Source organism: Artemia sp. Qi Xiang Cuo, chromosome 10 (genome assembly GCF_049724085.1).
Source record: "Artemia sp. Qi Xiang Cuo chromosome 10, ASM4972408v1, whole genome shotgun sequence".
In the NCBI taxonomy this organism is placed as follows: domain Eukaryota; kingdom Metazoa; phylum Arthropoda; class Branchiopoda; order Anostraca; family Artemiidae; genus Artemia; species Artemia sp. Qi Xiang Cuo.
The window spans coordinates 37,126,928-37,150,654 of NC_142803.1; the positions used below are offsets into that span (position 1 = coordinate 37,126,928).

General features: G+C 35.5%; 1 protein-coding gene across 6 annotated transcripts in view; it reads left to right on the forward strand.

The window, feature by feature from the left end:
* The window catches only part of LOC148947717 (uncharacterized), a 258,938-nt gene that overhangs the window by 69,783 nt on the left and 165,428 nt on the right, over positions 1 to 23,727 (forward strand). The gene's annotated exons all lie outside the window — the stretch shown is intronic.

A 23,727-nucleotide genomic window follows, 5' to 3' on the forward strand; every position in this document is an offset into this window, starting at 1 on the left:
AATAGAACAAAATATGATTAAAATACAATTCTTTAGTAACAAAATATGAAAACTACGAGAATACTCGCACCACAAAGAATTATGGAAGAGGGGCCGCCCAGAGTGTGTAACCTAACCAAAATACCAACTAGTTATTTAATTAAAAAAGCTATAATGTGGTTTCTCGACGAGCCGAAGGTTATTGTCTGGTCAGGACAGCGTGAAGAACCGGGTATTCGCGATACAAGTTCTCGAGTGTGTTTTATATTTTAGACAAGTAGCCTACCACAGTAAATGATAATAATAAAATTATCGAGTGCTAAAACGTAAACTAATTACTAGATTGACGCCGAGTGATCCGTTACGAATTTGTCCTATTGTCTAACTATATTTATCTTTGAACTGAGTTGGATGGAGGAGTAATAATCACCAGTATTTTCATCAGGTGAATTTACGTTGAGACGAGTTTGTAGGAACAACAGTGGTCTTTTAAAGGGCTTTGCATTAAGGCCCTTCATATATCCAGGGTCCGTACGAGCGGTAATCTGCATGTGAATTTTGGAGTAAGATCAATAAAGGGTTGCGTATGCCTCCGAAAGACAGGGTTCAAACTAGTTTTGTTGTAGTTGCTTTACGAAATTGTGCTCAAAGAGGAAGTGAAGCAAAGTCAAAAGAAAGTTCAGAGCGCAAGAAAAGTACTCGAAGCATTACTTCCGTTCCTGCAGTGTTCCTGCAAAAAAGTCGAGTATAGTTTGGAACCCGTCGGTTTTATTTTTAAACGCTGAAACCACAATGTTTTATAACGGTCTTTTACCGCAAATTAAAATCATAATATTAGTTAAATAGAATATGTCAAATTACGCGACCATGTTGCTTAAGGCTAAAAAGAAAAAAAATGGGTGTAAAATTAATTATTTAGCTTCAATAAGTTCCTCGTTGATAGTTCTCTTCAGCGACGTATATAGTTTTTGAAAAAATATAATTTCTTTTCGTAATTTAACGGTCATTTTGAGCGTTTTATTCAAGTATCCCTCAATAATTAATTTTTAAATGAACAACAATTAGTAGAATCTACAGTAGTAATTAATTACATTTGTTTTATTTTCATTCAAGACTTTAAGAAAGCATATTCGATATTCTGTCTTATTTTTAGAGCTTTATCCGATTAAAATTTTGCAACAATAGTCTTAATTAGGGGAAGGGGGTATTCCTCCTTCTAGGTCTCCCTCCTAGATTTTGAAAAAAATCCCTTTTTTGGCGTTTTCATTAAAAATGCCTATTTTGATATTTTTATTGTGCCCCCCTCCCCCAGATTTTCAAAATTACATTCCCCCCTCGGTACATTTTCGTAAATTGATGCCGCTATTTACAAGCTGAAACTGTTATCTACAACGAATATTGAGCATATTAGTAAAGATAATAATGAAAAAAAAGCTACTTACTAGGACTAATTTAAAACTGTCTTGAAGTAGGATATTATGATTGATTTTGAATGGCATCTTGTGATTTAAACTTTAGTACACAAGGGCGTATCCAGGATCTTTGTTCGGGAGGGGGTATTATTTTTTTCGGGGGTTTTATAAAAGAAAACTTTAAAAAATGCATCAAATTTGTTTACTCGTATATATACAGTTTTGTTAGGGTTTTACAAGTTGGCCAAAAATTTCGGGGGGGGGGGGGGTAAACCAGGTAACTCCTATCCCTAGCTACAGCCTTATTGGTAAAATATTTTACCGTTTAAAAATAGGTACTCAACAAATTGAAGGAGACAAATTGAAGGAAGAAACAGACAGAAATTTAAAACAAATTGAAGGAAATTTAACGTTTTGATCAGGAACTTGCTAAGGGAATTTTCTTCTTTTTTTTAAAGGGATTTGCAGTGCGATAGAATCTTGGTAGGTACACCATCTGTATGGAGCTGGGGGATAGAACCGTTTCTAATAATCCAGAAATAATTGGAAAGTTTTTTTTCTTTACGATAAATGCAAGATTATATTCCTTTAAGATTTTGTTATGGATTTACGCCTAGCGCATGCCTAAGGAGGGCCCCATCAGAAGTTCCACAACCTCTTTGTTGTTTTTTCTGAAACCATTCATAATTATCTTGTAATTCATTCCTTACTTACGTTTTTGGTAAATGCAAACTCTCCCTCTCCTTCCCTAGTAAAAAATATACTTCGTATTGTTGAGAGTCGATGTTTTATTGGGCTCTTTTTTGTAATTGATTCTTGTCAATTTTCCCGTCTTATCTTTTATGAAGGAGAAGTTCCATACATTCAAAGTTAACAAAAGCGACGTCGTAATTGGCCTACTTGCGCAATTACTCTCTTAAGAACAGCCTTTATTATGTATAAAAAAAATATCAAAATATCCCAATTTAAGTCCACACATTTTCTTTCTTGAATATGTTGCCTCTGAAACCAGTGTTTTCGTGAAAAGGCTGCACCAAGCCGCAATTATGATATTAGGCCTACTTAAAATTTCTCCCAGAGAAGGATCTGAACTTGCTTTTTAAAAATTGTTCTTTTTTGACAATTTTTAACAAAGTTTCACCTTATTTTTAATATAAAAATCCCTGTTCACCAAACTTCTAAAATGTAATTCAGTAGATGCACAAAATTGAATCTCAGCTATGGTGTAACAACAACATTTTAATCTTCTGTTGAGACAGTATAACAGGACGAGAGCAGAAAAATGACTTACAAAAATTTTCAAAGGGAACATAAGCCATAAGTACATTTAGAAGTACGGTTTGATTCTAAGTTTGTGATAATGTGATAAAGTTTTTTTTTTATCTCAGATACCAAAAAGCCATCTAACTGAATTTATCAATAGTAAAGTCAGGCTTCACTGAAAATTAGAGAAAAGATGTTACCCAAAAGTTGGAGATATTTAAAATGTTAAATGTGAACGGAAAAAAGTTTAGTTGCTTAAAATACTGCTTTTCTGACCTTTAAGGTCAGAACTATTTATAATCTACCTTGAGTATTTGATAATACGTCCTTTTTACTTCTTTTTATTTGGAAGAAAAATCACTCTCAGTCACCATCAGTCTATTTAGCCGTCAGAATCCGCTATTAGATACTGTAGTAATAACGCTAAATGGATAAATGGAGGGATTCTCTTGTAGAATACAGTATCTTAACGATATTGACCCCTTTGCATATGCTGGGTCATTTCCTGAGCCACCTCGACCCCCCGTATTCCAGTTTAATTACCACCTGCCGTTGGTAACCCAGTTGGTTAGCGTCCACCGAACGTTGGGGGCTCCACATAAGGTATTTTATTCTTTTTTCTCTTTCTTTGTCTAATTCCTTTGCTAATCATCTTTTGAAAGAAATGTCAGTAAGTGATGTGTCAGTAATACTAGCCCTATCTACCACGCCTCAAGAGCTTTAATGTTGTAGGTGCTACGAGGTACTTGGTTCATATTCTTTTGAGGATTACCATTCCCTTTGCTGAGGATAGGTATAAGCCAGTGCGTTGATCTATGGTTGTTAATTATTTTGTGGAGCAGTGTTGTTTTATACATTTTATGACTTTTTACATCAATGATGAACATTATGACACTGGTGAAGTCAGGTTTTATTTTCTTATTTCAAACTCTTTAAATGGATTTCTATCTTTCTTGTTTTTTTGTTGTTTTTTTTAATCAGTAAGTTAAATAAATATTTTACTTATATTTCACTTAATAAACATGAATACATTTTTAGGGCCTCATTAAGACTTATTAAACGTCTTTATGTCGTCTTTAACCTTATTAAACTAAAGTTATTAGGCGTCAATTTCTATGGGTTTACATAACTTGGTGATTGACAAAATATGTTTTTTTTGCACAAAGGATCAGAGGTGGTTTAGGAGGGGGGGGGGGTTAAACTAACGTGATTACATGATAACAATGATTATAAACTAACATTTATAATCATTAAAAAAAAAAAATTATTTTATTTTTATTAAAATAAATCAGATGGCGTAGTTGGTAGTAAGTATGAGCAAATTGAATCCGAAGTTTTCATTTTTCCATATTTTTTCCCATATAAAGTAATGTAAGCCAGATGTAAATAAACAAAATATTTTGTTGATAAATGAAATTTTTTTTTAAATTTGGCCTGAAAATGTTTGGGAGACTAATCAAGACTTTGCCCTAGGCGCAAGAGAGGCCAAACTACCGCTGCAAGGGTTAGGTTCAATGGATTCCGACGCGGGAACTTCTTGATCCTCGAACCTAAAACGAGCAGAAACAGTCATATTTGCGTCAAACTAAAACGAAGAAACACAAATGCAAAAATTCCAAATGAATAATCAAGTCAAGCATACAACGAAGTGAATTTACTATGAATGAACAAATGAAACCTAAGGGAACAGAAATTAAAATGAAAAATCAAGGCGAACTTTAAACGTACAGAGAGGATCACCAATAAGGGTGGATTTTCTGTTCCTCAAACCCCCTAAAGGATATATTATCATCTCCAATTTACTTAAAATAACAAATTCTAATAATTATTTTATTAAAAAGATCAGCGTGATGGGAAGGGGGTTTTCAATTATGTGGACTGAAAACTTTTGCATAGTTTTTGGTTTTATGTGTGACGAAAGCCATCCTAATCTGCATCAACAGCGCCAAATTTGAATTAAATAGGACACAAATTGCCATCACATTCCCCCACCCAGCTCTATGGCTGGGAATTCAGTTGAGAGAAAAAAAAATACAAAATGAAAAATGTATACTAAAAAATAAAAATAATGCTGAACTGCCGACCACCAACCATAACACGCCATAACCCAGGCCCAAGGAGGGGTTTTGTTCAATAAATAATACCATCCAACACTTCTAATATTGCCTGGAGACATCCATCCTAGGGAGGGAGAGCATTAAAAAAACAACAAATTGACAAACAAAAAGAACCATAAAAAAGAAAAGAAAAAGGAAAAAAACACTTATAAAAAAAATACTAAAATTTTTATAAAGAATCAAACGAATGGCATTGTTTTGCTGACTCAGAATTATTTAAGATTAGCTTATTCAACAACTACTGCTGGTAGGCTATTGCGCTCTTCAACTATGCTAGAAGCAAGTGAATGTATTTTTCAAATGTGTTCTGGTTTTTTAAGGATACTTTCTTTGAATGAAATATTTATACTACCTTAACAACATAAATTATTTTTGCTTAAGATATATAATATACAATTTTTGTATTATAAGATGTGAACTATATTCTTAACTTACCTCCAGTAGGAATAAGTCTTGGGGTAAGATAAAAAAGATAACTACTGCATATCTAATAGAGAACGACATTGTTGCTCGTGTGAGGAGGGGGGGGGTAGAGGAGGTATGGGACCTGTTTATATCTCTAATCGTAGTGTGTAATCACAAAGAGATTCAATCATAAGGGTAGAAGCTGTTATAATAATAACAATAACAGAGTAATAATAATAAAAATAACAGACTGACAAGCTGTTAAGACTTGAGACTTGATGAATTTTTTTTATAATTTTCCTGAGGCTGTGATTGGTAACTTCTGTGGTAGCTTGCAGGGGCGTGGCAGAAACAAGCAAAAAGTTCTGAAATTCGCTTAACGTATGGTGGGCAGGCACTGTAAGCAAAGGAAACTCTTTCCAAGGAATTTTAGACACAGTTTCTTAGTTCAGAGGAACTCTAGCTTCTGAAACTTTAAAAACTACCAGCAACTGAACTCAAAAGAGCCATTTATCAACCTTCTTGGGGGAACTTCTTGGGGCTGTAGGCACAAAATACTTGCCTAATAAGTTTCAAGCTGAATAAAGAGAAAGCAAACCCTTGCTGCTGAAAATTTGGCCATTTGTGGTGGTATTGAAGGGGTCAGGGCCTGACCCCTTCAATTATTTTATGGTTCTTGTTCAGACAAGGTGTCATACGTCTCCTTTGCGACTAAATAAGTGTTTTATGACTGTTTTTTCTTGGAGGTTGGGGGCTGAAAGGGACAACTAGCCCATTCCGACTACCCAATCACATAAAGTGAAAACTTTTGCGTGATTGTGACTCAAACAAGGCGCAACACTTTTAACTTCATACTAATTACATGAAAAAAACAAGTTTTTTTAAACTGAAAGTGAGGAGCAACATAAAAACTTAAAACGAACAGAAATTATTACGTATATGAAGGGGATTGCCCCCTCCCCAATCAATCAATCAATCAATCAATTTATTAATACTAAAAACAAAACAACTACAAACTTAAAGTTTATACACGCCCAAGAAGCTCAGCTTGTAAAGCTGAACTTTATGCTAAAGTTTTTAGTGCTTTTAAAAAAGCTTCTTATTATTCTAATTAATTAAAAAACTTTCCGAAAAATAAGTTTTTCAAAGAAAAGTAAAGGCCATTTTAAACTTAAGCTTATCAGATTCAAATGCCTTTTAAAATTCAAACTGAAAACGACCAGAAATGACTATTAAAGAATAAATGAAACCCAAAACGAACAGAAATTAAATAAACAATCAGAGCAGAAAATATACAACAAGTAATAATATAAATGAATAAATAGATCTGAAAGCGAGTAATTCTTAGATTGAATATGAAAATCAAGCTTCAAACAAAAAAAAATATTTTGCTATTGACGTATAAACGTAACTTAAAACGAACAGAAATTAAATAAACAATCAATGCAAACAAACATACAATAGATATTAATGTAAATGAATAAATAAATCTTAAAACGAGTGAAACTTAAATTGATTATGCAAATCAAGCTTGAAACGAACATAAATCACTACAAACAAGAGTTTGGGTATCGCCTCCTTCTCTCACTGTAAAAGTCTATTACCTACTGCGTCATTGGCGCTTTACTGAAAACCAATTTTATTACAAATATTTTATTTTGTACTTAAATATTGAAATTAAAATTACAGTAAAATTTTGAACTGATAAGCTTTCGGCAATTAATATTATTATACATCAAATATTCAGTTTAATTTATTAGTTCTTTCTAAAATTGTTCAAGACGAATATGGTTTCACTACAAACAAGAGTTTGAATATTGCCCCCTTCCTTAACTGTAAAAACCTAAAGCCTACTGCGTCATTGGCGCTTCACTGAAAACGAATTATGTTACAAATATTTTCTTTTCCAGTTCGTAAAGCATTGAAAATAAAAATAAATTACAGTGAAATAAATACTTGAACTGATGAATCTTTCAACAATTAATATCATTAAAGATCAAATATTCAATTTGATGTTGTTTATACTTTCCAAGACTGTTCAAGACGCATATAGTTTTCAGTGAACTAGAACTTTCTATTTTCTGTCAAATGAGCCCTCTTTGAAGTTTATACGAGCATCCCTTGTATAAGAACCATATATACCCCCAGATTATAACTTACAGCGCCTGTCCCTGGGTGGTTGTGTCGACCCCGGAGTTTTAATATCTGATGTTTAAACTATTTTTAACAAAATAGTCACCTCAAATTTTTATCGGATGAGTTTATCCATCCGATAAACCCATAGGCATGGAGGGCGGAAGAGGCTAGTTGCCCTCCGATCTTTTTTTATTCTGAAAAAATGAATTAGGACTTTTAATTTCCATTCAAATAAGCCCTCTCTGAAGTTTATACGATCATCCCTTTCATAAGAACCATATACGGCCCCAGGACATAGCTTACAATGCCTCCCCCCGGACCCTGGGGGGTTGTGTCGACACCTGAGTTTTTGTTATCTGACCTATGAACTATTTTTAAAAAATGATTATCTCAAAATTTGTTTCGGATGGGTTTGGGGAAAAATGCGTGGGAGGAGGGGGTGGTGAAAAGCGAACTTGAACTTTCAATTTTCATTCAAATCAGCCCTCTTTGAAGTTAATACGAGCATCACTTTCATAAGAACCATATATGCCCCAGGGCATAACTTACAAAGCCTTCCCCTGGGCCTTGGGGGGGGGGGCGGGGGTTGTGTCGTCACCTGAGTTTTTGTTATCTGACTTTTGAACAATTTTTAACTTAATGGCTATCTCAATATTTTTTTGGGATGCATCTGTGGAAAAAGGGGCGTGGGGGGGCTAGTCACCCTCCAATCTCTTTTGACTCTCAAAAATTGAACTAGAACTTTCAATTTCCAATCAAATGAACCCTCTCTGAAGTTTTTACGAGCATCCCTTCAATAAGAACTATATATTCCCCCAGGGCATAACTTACAACGCCTACCCTCGGGCCCTGGGGGGCTGTGTCGACCCCGGAGTTTTTGTTGTATGGTCTTTGAACTATTTAAAAAAAAATGGCTATCTCTTGGATAGCCAGTTATTATCGGATGGTTTTGAGGAAAAAAGGGCGTGGAGGGGGAGGGGTGGGCTAGGTGCCCTCCAATATCTTTTGACTCTTAAAAATTTAATTAGAACTTTTAGTTAAAATCAAATGAACCCTCTTTGAAATTTATACGAGCATACCTTCCATAAGAACCATTTATGCCCCCAGGGCATAACTTACAACGCCTTCCCCCGGGCGTGGAAGGGGTGTTTGTTGCCTTCCAATTACTTTTGACCCTTATAAAGGGCACTAGAACTCTCAATTGTCAATCGAATGTGCCCCCTTTGAAGTTTGTACGACGACCCCTTCCATATGAAGCGCCCCTGGGGAAAAAAAATAATAAATAATAATAAAACATTGGAGCGGTATGGCCTTTACTATAGGCAACGCTATAGCGTTGCCTCTGATTAAACCACCCTTGTGTTTCAGGAGTCGTTCTTAGAGAATTGGGACAAAATTCAAACTTTAGCGTAAAGAGCGAGGTGTTGAGGAGGAGGCCATCCCTTTCATATACGTACTAATTTCTGTTCGTTTTAGGTTCTAATTATTTGAATAAAACTACGTTTTCTAAAGAGTTAAAGAGGCTGAGTCAAAAGTTCGAACCTTAAAACGTATAGGGATTAGAAGTCGCAGCTGGGGGGGGGCCGCCCCCCACCCAACCCGCGTTTTAAGTCGCTTTTGTTAAGGTTTTTTAAGTACTGTATCCTGCAATAACTTGGTCGTACCAAGTTCATCACATTATAGCTTGTTATCGGTTAAGACAAAATCTCCTGTAAAAAATCCAGCAAACAGGCTCAGTACTGTTTCTAATCAAAGAGATGAAATAGGATGTTCTTACGGTAAAAAATTCAAGCAGACTTCGTTCGTGTTGCAAAGCATTTCTTTGCAAGGGAAAAAGCGGGGGTTGAGGGGGGCGGAAGACCCCCAAAATAAAAACCTTAACAAAAGAGGCTGCAAAAGCGGGGGGTTTGGGGGGAGGCAGCCCCCAACTGTACCTTCTAATCCCTGTACGTTTTAAGGTTCGAACTTGTGACTCAGCCTCTTTAACTCTTTAGAAAACGTAGTTTTTTTCAAATAATTTCTGCACGTTTTTTTTACAGTTTATTACTTATTATTGCTTGACTAACTGTCAGCTGATCGTGTCGGGAGTTAAAGTTGGGGGGCTGCCACCCCACAAACCCCCCGCTGTTGAAGATTCTTTTGTTAAGGCTTTTAATTCCTGAATACTCAAATCAAATGCACGGTAAGATTTTCTTTTTTCAACTTTTCTTCAAGCATGCGGGTATACTGCATGTTATCAAAGCAGTGGAGACTTACCTGTAAGCTGAAGGTCGACTGCGATATTATTCTGGAGACGCCTGTTGAGCCGAAGTATTTAATAGATTGGATTTAAAAAAGAAACTGAGTTTCTTTTTTAAACTTTAAATTTAAGAGATACTACTTTAAATTCTACATATAAAAAAATTACTTCTACGGGGTATCGAACCAGGGTCTTCTGCAAGAAAGGCAGCAATATTGACCACTGTACCATCAGAGACTGTTGATAATATATTTTTGTCTATTCAATCTATTTTCGACGCAAGCAAATAGAAAGTAAGATTTTCGTTTTTCGACAAAAAAAAAGATCCGAGAAATAGCTGGAATTTTTGGAAGCTTGCAGTCGGTCTTGTCAGGTTAAGAGGACTATTTTGATCTAATTTAATAATGAAATACTATTCTTTTATGAATTTCAAAAATTAACGTGGGCTCTTATAGGAAAACGAGGTTTTTCGTAAATGTAAATTCGAGGGATAATTTTTTCGGTCTGAAAATATCAAAAGGCCCTAATAGGTCAAATTCCGCTTCGAATGAGTCCTCATTCACCCGGATCCGTTGCCAACTGTGGCCTGTAGGCGTGTCAGATAAAAAAAAGTTGGTTTTTTTTTGGAAAACAGAGAAGGAGTGATTGGATTGATAAGCTTCCAGACCCCAGGAAAGGTTATCCTCTAAATTTCAGCCCGATCGAACAACGTTAGCGGGGGGCTGTGGTGGGAAAAATTAACCTGGGCTCTTATAGGAAAACGACGTTTTTAGTAAATGTAAATTCGGGGGATAATCTTTTCGATCTGAAAATCTCCAGCTCCCTATCAGGTCGAATTCTGCTTCGAATGAGTCCTCATTCATTCGGATCCGTTGCCAACTTGGGCCTCTAGGCGTGGCTAACAAAAAAAAATTTGATGAACATTAAGTGGCTATATTTGGTTTTTGGAAAACAGGGAAGGAGTGATCGGATTGAGCTGAAACTTTGAGGATAAGCTTCCAGACCCTAGGAAAGCTTATCCTCTAAATTTCAGCCCGATCGGACAACGTTAAAGGGGGGGGGCTGTGGTGCGAGGGTCGAAACTTCCGGCCCACTTTCCCCCATGAAGATAAAGTTGGAGGGGGTGAAATTTTGCATGTTTCTTAGTTTGAGCTTAGGCTACAAAGTACGATCACCGCAGTGTCTCTGCGACCTCTAGGACCGGAAATCGCTTAACATTGTTGTGGGTCGCCTCTTTAAAGAGGCACAAGTGTGCCTTCTTGATGTTGCTCCTTACTTTCAGTTGAAAAACTTGTTTTTTTTATTCAATTTCTGATCTCTTTTTTAAATAATGCCAGGAAATCCTGCCCCACCTCCACGGAGAAATCCCCCTACCCATGGAAATATTCTCTAGACAATTCAATCCCGGCAAAAGTTTACCCTGGACAATTACCCTTAATAACTCCACCGGTATAATTGAGACGGAAAAGAGAAAGCAAGACATATACGATTTCCCCGGTGTTAATTTCCCCTGACAAGTTTCCCCCCTGGAAACCTCCCTCCTGATGGAAAATTTCCTCGTAGAAAAACCCCCAGCAGAAAATTCGTAAACCCCCCACCGAAAAAAGTATAAATACTTCCCAATAACTAGTACTATTCGCAAACAATTGGCAAATTTTATAACTTAAAGACCTTTCCCCTGAGGTTGGGGGGGGGAGTTGTCATGTCATATCTAAAGGGATAGTTAACAACCAGTAGAACAATGGGGAAATTTTATATAAGACACCAGAACGCAACTTTAAATAAATATTTTGACCTTGTATCCAAGGGCCATCCTCAGCAAAACAAATGTAGAAAGCACCAATATAAAAGAACTCACATATAAAAGAACACAATCTTTAAAACTAAAATATTTTCAAAACAGCCCTAGCATCATTAGTTCAAGGAAGTTCAACCAGGACCTGTACATCAAAGCGAAGTGAAAAAAGACAATTCATTCAAATGGAATAAAAAACATTTACAAACAAGCTCTTAAAGCTAATCTTGCCTTTTTGGCAGCCAGCCTAGAAGGTCTATCCGTAACCGGCTGAGAGGAATTGTTTACTGCTTTTTTTAAAATATAATTAGTTAGATCATTTTTAATTAAATTTGTATATAAGGTATTAAGTGAATATTCTCCCAAATCCCTATTTAAAGAGGTATTACTATTTATTTTGATTCCAATCTCAATTGCCTCTCGAACAACATGTTTTATGCCTAAATCATTGCTAATAAGGGAAGTTTCTTCAAAAAGTATTTTATAGCTAGGATTATCAAAGATACGACTGCTTAAAGCAGAATCAAAAGAAATATTTGTACTATTATAATTTAAAACTTGTATTATTAGTACATACTTGTGCTTATAGAATCTCACGGCGCAGTTATTGGGCTTTTCAACTATGATGAACAAAATGGCTATCTCAAAATTTTGATCAGACGACTTCGGCAAAAATAGTCGGGGATGGGGCCTAGTTGCCCTCCCATCTTTTTGGTCACTGAAAAAGAGCACTAGAAATTTAATTCCTGTTTAAATTAGCCGTCTCACGATATTTTAGAACCACTGGACCACTGGATTGATACGATCACCCTCTGGGAAAAAAAAGAAAAAAACACGCATCCGTGATCTTTCTTCGGGCAAAAAATATGAAATTTTTGCAGATAGGAGCTTGAAACCTCTTTAGTAGGGTTTTCTGATATTGCTGAATCTGAGGGTGTGATTTTCATTAAGATTCTATGACTTTCAGGGGGCGTTTCCCCCTTTTTTCTAAAATCTGACAAATTTTCTGAGACTTGTAGCCTTTAATGGGTAAAACTGAACTTAATGAAACTTATATATTTGAAATCAAGAGAATACGGCTTTTGATATATCTATTGGTATCAAAATTCCGGTTTTTACAGTTTCGGTTACTATTGAGCCAGGTCGCTCCTTACTTACAGTTCGTTACCACGAACTCTTTTAAAGGTAGTGGTAAAAGGAGGGGGTCTAAGGAGCTACATTTAACCTTAAGTATTACAGATTGAACACCTTTACATTATACCGCTTCAAATAAGGATCAGCATGTGTACTATTCTGCTGAAAAGCTGGTAATGCGACGAAAGAGTGTTTGGTTGACTTTGTTCCTCCAGTAATACAGATTGACAAGGATTGAATTTGCGAATGTTTACAATTACTTACTATATTTTTCTTTAAAACAGACTCTTAGCCTTGGCATTAGCATTAGCAGCCTAATAAACAGAAAGATCTGACTTTGATGAATGTAGACTAGGCTATATTACAAGTTTGACTAACACTTAATGAGTAGTTGCGTGCATAGCACGTAGCTTGCGGTTTAGTAATTTGTTTTCGTAGATAGCGCTATAATACTTCTATTTTCATTACTTTGCTACTTTAAGTAAGAAATACTTTCTATTTATCTTTTATATTTCTATAATTTGCTGAACCTCTACTGTTTAATAATTTTTTCAAATTCAATAATGCTGTTTCTACGATCTTTCCCGTCCCCTCTCCTACCAAATTATGATTTTATCATGTTTCCTACTGTTCAACTTTAAGTGGATTTTAAGCACGGATCTAGGTTATTACTAATCTGATCAATACCGGTGAAAGTATTTAAAAGAAAATAAGAAATTCAAGATAGGTAATGGTAAGTTTTGATTCCATAAAATATTTGATTTCAGGATACCCTTCTACTAGGGCAATGAAGTTCATACGAGTGCATAATAGGTTTTTCCTGTAAAGTTAACGCTTATAAAACTAATTTTCTTATGGAGGCTAAGTGTGAAGTTAACACTAAGAACAAACAAAAATAATCGCTTTGCTAGTTATTTGCTAATAAATCATGCTAATTATTTCTATAAAAGCTACTGGAAGTAAACCGACAGGATATATTTCTAGATTTGGAGGGTTATGTAAAACTAGTGCTTTACTGATTCACAAACAAATATCGTATTTTGTGCATATTAGAAACTTTGCGCGTTTTCCATTAGGGTATTTTTCACGGTATGAATTAAAACATTCTTATTTCTTATGCGTGGATTTTGTGTTTTGAATAATGGGCTTGCTCCGCATAATCTTACAAACATAAGAATATCTCATCTGTTGGTAACTTAAAACGAACTAATTCACTTAGAACGAACAAAAATTATTGCTTCACAGCAGGGGCGTCGTTTGAGGGAGGCAAAGGGGCAGATGTCCCCAATAATATGGAGAAAAAATTATAATATATCCCATGCCTCTTGCCTACTCAGAAATGGACCCCTTTTGCCCCCCCCCCCCAAATAAAAATGCTGGAGATTCGACCCTGCTTTGCAGTTTATGTAGCCTGTGTCAATAAAACTAGCCCTTTACTGAACATGGAGCTTGCTTGAGTTTTCTAGAGATTTTAAATTGTATACTAAAAGTTATCAATATCATGAACGATTAAAAAAAACTTTTGAGAGACTTTTAAATCGGTTTTTTATTTTCTACGGGCTATAAACGACTGTTCCTCTCCTAAGAGAACATCCTGCTTTTTGTGACGGTTTTCAGTAAAGCGCTAGTTTTGCAATTCTCTACAAGTATAATGACATATCACGAGTCAGCTTTATTTGAGATAGTTCTGCAGAGATACGTTGCATAAACTACAAATCAATAAATTTTAACTCTTCTAAGTTTTACAATCGCTCTTTACTTCCATCTGAGACACTTTGTTTTTATAAATTAATGTCTGTGAGAAATTGATAAAATAATTTGCTTGCTGTGAAATATTAGCTGTCATTATGAACTTTCTGTCAATGTTTACAGAATAGTGAGTGGCCATCCTGATTAGTTCCATTTTTATTTTTTGAATATTGCATTTCAAAGTTTTTTATTAGTTTTCTCTAACAACGATCTGTAGAGAGAAATCATTAAAAAAAATAACTCAATAACCTTTTCATATAATATGGTGTTATTTTCCAGCATTAGGGTGGGGAGGGGGGTTGCATTTATAGTCAAAATGACTTACAAAATCCTACAAATGAAAGTTTTACCATTCATCTCCAAAATGACGCAAAAAGTCTGATTTGTGATGCCATATGGCCGTGGAAACAGCTATCTAAAAAATAGTAAACTATCAATTTCTCAGAAACAGATCATTAGGGTGAGAAATACAATAAAAAAAAAATATACAAACTTTGATAAAGATTCAGCTTGGTCACGTCCCGGACAATATTTATAAAAAAAAAAGAAAAAAAAAAGAAGAATTGAGCCCCTAACCATCTCTTTACGATTTTCCGTGGCCGCTAGCACCAGGAGCAAACATGGGACACATCAGTGTTTTCCTTACAAAAAAAACAGTGTTCTTTATTTTTAACGGGGGGGAAGGGTAATAAACTTCCATTCGACGGGCTTACAACAATGATAAATTTCAATCTAGCACTTTTAATTTCAATTCAAGGCCGAATCATGTTTGAAGGGTTTCAGGCTCTTTTCAAAATGCTCAAAGATTTGATTTCGTAGTTAAGAATTAGTGGTCTGTTGAATCCATAACTATTTTTAGATTAACGCTAATCGAGGATTCTTTTTTTGTCACTAGACAGTTTCTTTGAAAAGGTGTATTAAAACTTTAGTGGTTTGCTCCTTACAAGGTTGCTACTACCGCTGCAACCTTTATGGGAAACTGTAAACCACTAGTTTACCAACGATATTATTACGGTTTTTGACGACATTGATTTCATCGCCGTAGTCATTATATTTTCTCACCTCCTTTTCTCCGGAATAATCACCAAAAAGTGTCAGTTGTGGTGCCTTACGATACTTTATTTTGGCGCAATCAAGACAAATCTATAAAAAGCACGTAGATATGAGTTATAGCTTTCAAATCAGCCATTGGCCGTCTCTATAAGGTCTTCCAGAGTTACCATTTTTCTATGAAAATACCAAAAAACAGCCTTTGCTTTGAAAGGTCTAAAGAAAATTCTAAATCTAGGTAAGGGCTAAAACTAGGGGGCCTGAACCCCCCTCAATTGCCGTCAATAGAACTAGCACTCAGGCAACATCGTTGCGAGATGTTCAAAGGATCAATTCAAAGCTTTTGATCATTTCAGCGTGCTTTTTCTCGATTAAATAAAAAGAACAAGTTTTTTTAACTGAAAGTAAGGAACGACATTAAAACTTAAAACGAACAGAAATTATTCCGTATATGAAAGGGGCTGTCCCCTCCTCAACGCCTCGCTCTTTAGGCTAAAGTTTTTGATTATTTAAAAAAAATAAGAGTTGTGAGAAAGTCAAGCTGTAGCGTAAAGAGCGAGGCGTTAAGGAGGGGACAGCCCCTTTCATATACAGAACAATTTCTGTTCGTTTTAAGTTTTAACGTTGTTCCTTACTTTCAGTTAAAAAAAACTTTTCTTTTTTATTTAATTTTTTAACGTTTTTGAATTAATGCAGGTTTTGATTTTGGCTCACCGTACATGAATAATTCAAATAAAATTTTCATATTAATTTTACTTTTTTGGTTAAATGGCTTTCTCGAAACTTGTTTAATTTTATTTTCGAACGTTTTTATTAGTAATAAATACACTTAACTTACGAATTAACTTACGTAACGAACTTCTATATTCATATATTTTTAATACGTATATTAGGAGGAGTACCCTCTAGTCAATACTTTGCTCTTCAAGCTAAATTTCGAATTTTGTTCCAATTCTTTAAAATTGACCTCATAATAACAAAGACCCTTATTTATAATGAATATCTCTTATGAAAGTGCTAAAAAATCTTTGGCTTAAAGAGCAAGGTATTGACTGGAGGGTAAACCCTATCATACACGTAATATTTTCTGTTCGTTTTAAGTTTTGATGTTACTCCTTATTTTCAGTTGGAAAACTTGTTTTTTTTATATTTAATTTCTGATCTTTTTTAAATAATAATGGGAAATCCGTTGCCCCCTTCATAGCAATGTCCCTTCCCCCATGAAAATTTCCTTCATGGAAAGATCTTCCCACATAACCCCCGACCCACCCACCCCCCTACTACCAGAAAAAATCCCGCCTGAAAACGTCTGTATACTTCCCAATAACCAATACTATATGTTAACATTGGGTAAAGTTCATAACTTTCAGCCCTCCCCCAGGGACTTCGGGGGATTAAGTCATCCTAAAGGACATATTTATCATATTTTCAACCATGCTGAACAACATGGCTATCTCAAAATTTTGATCAGGTGACTTTGGGAAAAAATGAGCGTGGGAGGGGGCCTAGTTGTCCTCAATTTTTTGGTCACTTAAAAAGGGCACTAGAACTTATAATTTCCGTTCGAATGAGCCGTACCACGAATTTTAGGACTACTGGGTCGATACAATCACCCCTGGAAAAAATAAATAAACACGCATCCGTGATCTTTCTTCTGGCAAAAAATACAAAATTCCACATTTTTGGAGATAGGAGCTGGAAACCTCTACAGTAGGATTCTCTGATGCGCTGAATATGATGGTGTGATTTTCATTCAGGTTCTATAACTTTTAGGGTTTTTTTTGAAAATCAGCCAAATTTTCTCAGGTGCGTAACTTTCGATGGGTAGGACTATACTTGATGAAAGTTATATATTGAATTCAGCATTGAAATTTAATTCTTTTGATGTATCTATTGGTATCAAAAACCCGTTTTCTAGAGTTTCGGTTACCACTGAGCCGGGTCGTTCCTTACTTACAGTTCGTTACCATGAACTGTTTGATTCATAGTTGATTAGAGCATTAAAAAGCTGTTTTAAGCGGTAATAGAACTTTAAGGTCTAGGTTACTTTATTGTCTTAATTTTGTAGCACGTAATAAACGAATGATTTAAAAAAGTAAACAGTATAAAGAAGACTCTTCTGGACAAGATGATTTGATTTGGTGGTAACAATTCTGCTTCGTTGCCATGGTAACATAGATTCGATTCTTGGATAGAATAATTTTTTAGAACTTTTATTCTCTTTCAAGCGCTGATTTATTTCAAACGATCAGTTCTCCTAAAATATTTAAGCCAAAGTTGCGAAAACAATAAAGAACACAAATTTATGTAGTTTATAATAAAAACAAATTTTAAGCTCTTTTAGTAGTTTCATAGATAATTGAATTTTTATTTGCACCTCCTCAAAGATGCCAAGGATAAATTCCCCATGGACTCTTTTTGTGGCAAATCCCAGATTTTTCTAAGGCAAAGTTTAATAGAGATGCGAAGTTAAACCTATATTTGATGCCCTATTTTAGCTAAAATTCATTTTAACTTCAGTAGTTTCTTTGCCTAAGTTGGAAAATAAAACTAATTATTAGGTATATTGTCAGTATTTTAAACCTAAGAAAAAGCACAAAAATTAAATGCTACTTCGCGCTTTATGTAACATATTTTGGAAAAACTGTTTCAAGCAAACTGGCTTGATGTATTTCCCTTTATTTATAAAAATCTAAAAAACTAGGTCTTTACTGAAAACTAAGCTTTCTTGAGTTTTTTTTTTAATAAAGTGTCGTAAAAGTTATTGATTTCATGTCCGGTGAAAGGCTGTTGAGAGCTGTATGAATTTTTATTTATTTTTGCCGACCACTTAAGAGTTTTTTATGTTTCTATTCCTGTTTTGTTGTTTAGGTTTTGTGTTTTCAGTAGGCTAAAGTGTTAGTTTTTCAGTATTCTATGAATATAAGGAAATACTAGGAACTAATTTTTTGAAACAGTTTTTTTTTTTCAAAATTATGTTCCATAAGCCGCGAAGCAGTAATTTTGTTTGTGTCAAGTTTGAACTTCACTCTTTACTTTCATCAGAAAAACATTGTTTTTTTTTTTAAATTAATTTATGTTAAGACCTTTCCCTTGATTTATCAAGCGTATTGATTTGTAATAGACACTGACGCCAGTCTGTCGACCTCAAAGAAATCCAAACCGTTTCTTCGCCACAAACGACAGTCGTGACTATCCATTAATTAGACTGGTTATACAAGAATATCAGTTTTTTCCAGTTTACACTATTCAAGATTTTCTAGTGTATTTTTATAAAATTCAACAGTGACCGGAGGGAAGGGCCCCTCCATCTGCCCTGTCTTGTTAACCGACCCCCCCCCCCCCCCCGTAGCCCTCAAAAACATCCGATAAAAATTTTCATATAGCCATTTTGTTCAAAATAGGCCAAAGGTTAAATGGATATACCATTAGCAGCGACATATGCTTTATAATGGAAAAGGGGGCTTGTCTGATGTTGGGTTTGTGACTGGTTCGAAACTTACAGGGATCGTTCTCTGAGTCAAAAGGATTTAACGTTTTTGTGGGAATGGACAGGGGTAGGCGCTGGAATGGGTAAAAAAATATCTTGTCCCTGATTAATTTAAAATGTGTAATCTTAACTCCTTGAGCCAAGGGGAGCGTAATGTATAAATAAATTCCAGGTCCGGGCAACACTCCCAATAAAATGGGGTCTAAAATAAAATCAAAGAACTTTTCCCTCACTAGGTCGAAACTTACATCCTTAAGTTTTCAGACTAACAGGGCTTCAACCCAGAAAGAAAAAAAATATTATTTCCCCCAAAAACGCTTCCAAAAATGTGGCCAAAAACTTTTCCTCGCCATTTCTCATAGAAGAGTGATAACAAGAACTTGAGAGGGGTTCATTTAAGGAGGGCTAACTTCGTTCAAAATGATTGAAAAGTACAGTAAACATGCCCTCTGGGTGGCATATTCCCGCAGCACCTGGGATAGGGGTCGCATTGTTTACAATTGTTTACACGCATGTTTTATAAACGCATGTTTTTGGAAAAGGGGGCTTGTTTGATATTAAAGCGTGATTGGCTCAAAGCTTTGAGGGATTTGTCTCTTGGTAAGAAGGATCTAAATTTTTGCCGTGGCAGGGGATAGAGGTCCTGAATATAGGCCAAAATACTTTTTGGCCTTCAAAGTTTTAAAATAAGCTAATAAGCAAACAAATACAACATCCTAATGTGCCCCTAGGAATTTTTACACGGGAAGGACGGAGGAGGAATTTTACTGCGGAGAAGGGGGCTGAATTCTAAAAAGAAAGATGGGATATGGAAAACATCCAATATTGTTTTTCATAGCATTCGAAAATGCTTATTGACTGCAATAAAACCTCGCAAATGCGGCATTTCGTCAATTCAGTAGAGAAATTTTATTGCGAATTTTCAACTCTGTATAAACCGCTTATCAAGGCTTAGAAGTACTTCTCAAAAATCACATACAAAAACTTGTGGATTTTTGACAACTAATAGCTCAATGTTGTCATTAATGGTTCTGATTGGATTCATAGAAAAAAAAAATAACATTCAAGAGACACGAGAAGATAGATATCCATCTTCTTTCCTGTAGAGTCGGGATAAGGAATGTGTTTGGCATTGACTAGATAAACATTTTGTTCCTGTGATTTATCTGATATCTCTAACTAGGTCTAGGACAATTTGGCTTTTACTGGAAAGTAATTTTTAGTTCTGTCAATTGGGCAATGAAAAATAAACAGGAAGCAGAAGATTTCTTTATAATAAAAAAAGAATAAAAACCGACTCGAAAATACACTTACTGGCTACAGCTACAAATATACACTACGGCTCCTGACTGTCGGATGAGGAAAGCCATGTTGATTCCTAATATATACTTTTTGTAGCATGTTGATATTTATGTACTTTTAAAATAATTACATTATATATGTATATATATAAATATACATATATATATATATATATATATATATATATATATATATATATATATATATATATATATATATATATATATATATATATATATATATATATATATATATATATATATATATATATATATATATATATATATTCAATGCAATTCAATTTATTTATTACATGTCAAAACAAAAAAGGGCGCAAGTCGCCTAAATGACGGATTGCATAAGAGAAACAAAAGGAAAATCACAAGAAAACTTATACACTGAACAAAAAATAAGTAGTTTTTACAATCATAATAATCATAGACATAATCACAAATTATATATCATAATCAGAAGATAAGAAATAAATCAAAAGACATAAAAAAAACTCATAAAAATAAAAAGGACCAATCATGATTTAGTTTACTGGCGGAAGATTTAAAATCTTTTACTCGTTTATCAATATTTGTCGAAGGGAAAATGCGCTTAAATTTTTGGGACAAAAAAGAGTTACTAGTCTAAGGGGGCATATGTAAAATGAATTTAGCAAATTTAAAATAAATCCGATGAACAAGTTTTTTTTTGAAGCAGGAAAAAATTTTCAAATAGGAGACAGAGCAAGAAAATGAGGCACAGTTTGACTATTATAAAGTTTAGAAAGACGGAAACGACTAAGGTGTGTAACGTTAGAGACAAGAGACGCATAAGCTAACCTTATATATATATATATATATATATATATATATATATATATATATATATATATATATATATATATATATATATATATATATATATATATATATATATATATATATATATATATTTGTATTTGTGGCGGAAATACGGCGTTCCCTCTTTGCCCGATATGGAGGATCATCGAGACTTGTTTGGATCATGAAGTGTGGTCTGCTGCCAGCTGCTCTGCAAGTGGGAGCCATTTTGTTCATCTGTGTTTGAACCTTTTGAACCCCCCAATAGGTTCAAGATCAGGTTTAGCCAGGTTCCACCACTTTTTCCGTTGTCCTTCTTGGCGTCTCTTGCATAGGCTGAGGGGCTCAGCTAGAAGGATCCAGCGAGGAAGGTACTCTGGTGGTCTCCGTAAGACATGGCTTAACCATTTAAGTCGGCGTTCTTTGATCGTGAGGGCAATGTTTATCTTGATACCACACATTTGTCGTATGTCCACGTTTGATATGCCATCACGTATGTGTATCCTGAGGATACTACGCAGAGAGGTATTCTGAAATACCTTCAGTTCATTTTCATGTGGTTTCTTCACTGACCGAGTTTTGCATTCGTAAAAAAGGATTGTTCGGACTAGAGCTAGGTAGATTCAAACTTTAGTGTATACACTAAGTTAACGCCTGTCTCATAATGGCTTTTCAGGGAGGTAAAGACAGTCTGCGCTTTTCTTTAATCTCTGTTGGATATTGACGTCTGAAGATTCATCAACACAAAGCTGGGAGCCAATGTATGTGATGCTGTTGACCTGATCCAACTACACTTGATTTACAGTTAGTTACAGAAGATCGGCTTGATTTATTACCTTAGTTTTGCATTCCGTGCGATGACTTTAAAGCCAATGCAATCTGCCTATGTCACAACATCATCGACCATGTTTTGGGCTTTCTCTTGGTCTGAAAGGATTCAGAAAGCATTAGCTTATTCAAGCTCTTCAAGTGAAATGTCTATCAAAACTGAACTCCTGGATGAGAAGATAGGGCATTCTCACGCAACCAATCAATGCAGTAGATGAACAGAGACGGAAACAGGGAGCATCTTCATTTTACTCCAAACTCAACCATGAATTCTTTTCTCTTCTTCGTAATTTTGAACTCATCTCACTGACTCACTGACCCTTCATAGTATGCTTATAGCAGTTCAACAAATTTCAGGGACGTTCCGTTATTTCCCAAGATTCTCCTAAGTTTTTGCAAGTACAATATCCAAATCAGGGGCAAATTATACCTTTCAAACTGCTGGATAATGAGGTGGAGCGTAAAATTATTGTCATTGCAGCCTCTACCCGGATGGAAGCCGGCTCTGACGGGTTCTTTTCTCCGTTGAAGGGGTTAAGGAGAATAATACCAAAATTTTTTTACCGCTATGTCAATTAGACTTATCCCTCGGTTTTTTTAACTCAGTTTTATCAGCTTTCTTGTGAAATGGGAGAATAACTGATGTATTCAACTCCTTTGGGAGATCTTTTTGTCCTCCATACTTCTTTAAGGATACCATAGAGCTGTTCCGCATTGCCGTTGTCGTGAGCTTGCGGTTGGCATGAGCGCGAGCTGTTTTTTGTAATGACAAAGCAGTTTCTTCCCACATTTCGCGGTAGTATAGACGAGCAGAACACTTGACATGTCTCCGTCACTCTTTCGTGACATTTTTAGGGCCGCTCATCTTTTTACATCGCTCCCTGACTGTTGACAGGGTTCTGGGGGTAATCCAATGCTGTCGTTTTACTTTCATTTGGCCTAGGATCTCTTCGGTGGTCTCTTTTATCACTGTTTTAAAGGTCTCCCATCTTCGCTCAGGGTCGGGGTTTTCCTCCTCATTCAAGTTTAGGTTATTGGAACGGCTCAATAGCTCAATGTTTAGAGTTTCCCGAACTTTTTTATCTTGCAACTTACCAATGTTGATTCAGACTTTTAGTTTTTTTTTCCGAGCTACAAGAAGCAGCAGGATTTTTGCAAGGACTAGCTTGTGATCAGACCCCATTTCCGAGCCTTTGTCTGCCCCGCTTCAAGAACGTAAGTCCATTATTGAACTTCTTCAGCTTTTGCGGGCGAGAATGAAGTCAATTTGGGTCTTAGTAACACCGTTAGAGTACCATGTCAATAAATGGTTTGGCTTGTGCTGAGACGTAGTGTTGGTGACAACATCACAGCAAGATAATTCATTAAGGCCTAATTTACCAGTCTTTGACCATTTTCACACCTTTGTCCCAGTACGAACTTTCCAAGGATTTGATTGGTGGTGTGATCAGACGAACCAACTTTCGCATTGAAGTCTCCAGAAGCAATCAGTTAGTATCGTGCAGCAACTGAAGAAGACACTGTTTGCAAATCGGCATGGAATTTATTCAGGGGTAACAGTGACATCACGAGTAGGAGTATATGCGGAGAGAATGGATACATTTGCAGGGCTTTCTTTAAGCCTAACCCTGGCAGTTTGGGAGAAAAAGGTTCCCAATCTAAAATTCCGTTTCTGGTTCCTTGGTTCATAATGAAACCAGCGCCGGGAATCCCGAGTTATCGTCTACTCTGGGGTAGAAAATGTGGAACTGTTGTAGCGTTTCAGGCCTTGTAATCATTGCAGAGCAAGAGTCAGGGATTCCGCTCTCGGAAACACATAACATATCAATCCTGTACTTTTCCATCTCATGGATAAGGAGATTTTGCGTAGCTTCTTGTTGAACAGACCTGACGTTACAACAACTAATAGTTATTCTTTATTTTACGTTCTATCCATTTTTAATACCTCCGACGCATGTAAAAATACACAAGAAACATAGCTGAGTATAAAATATCAAA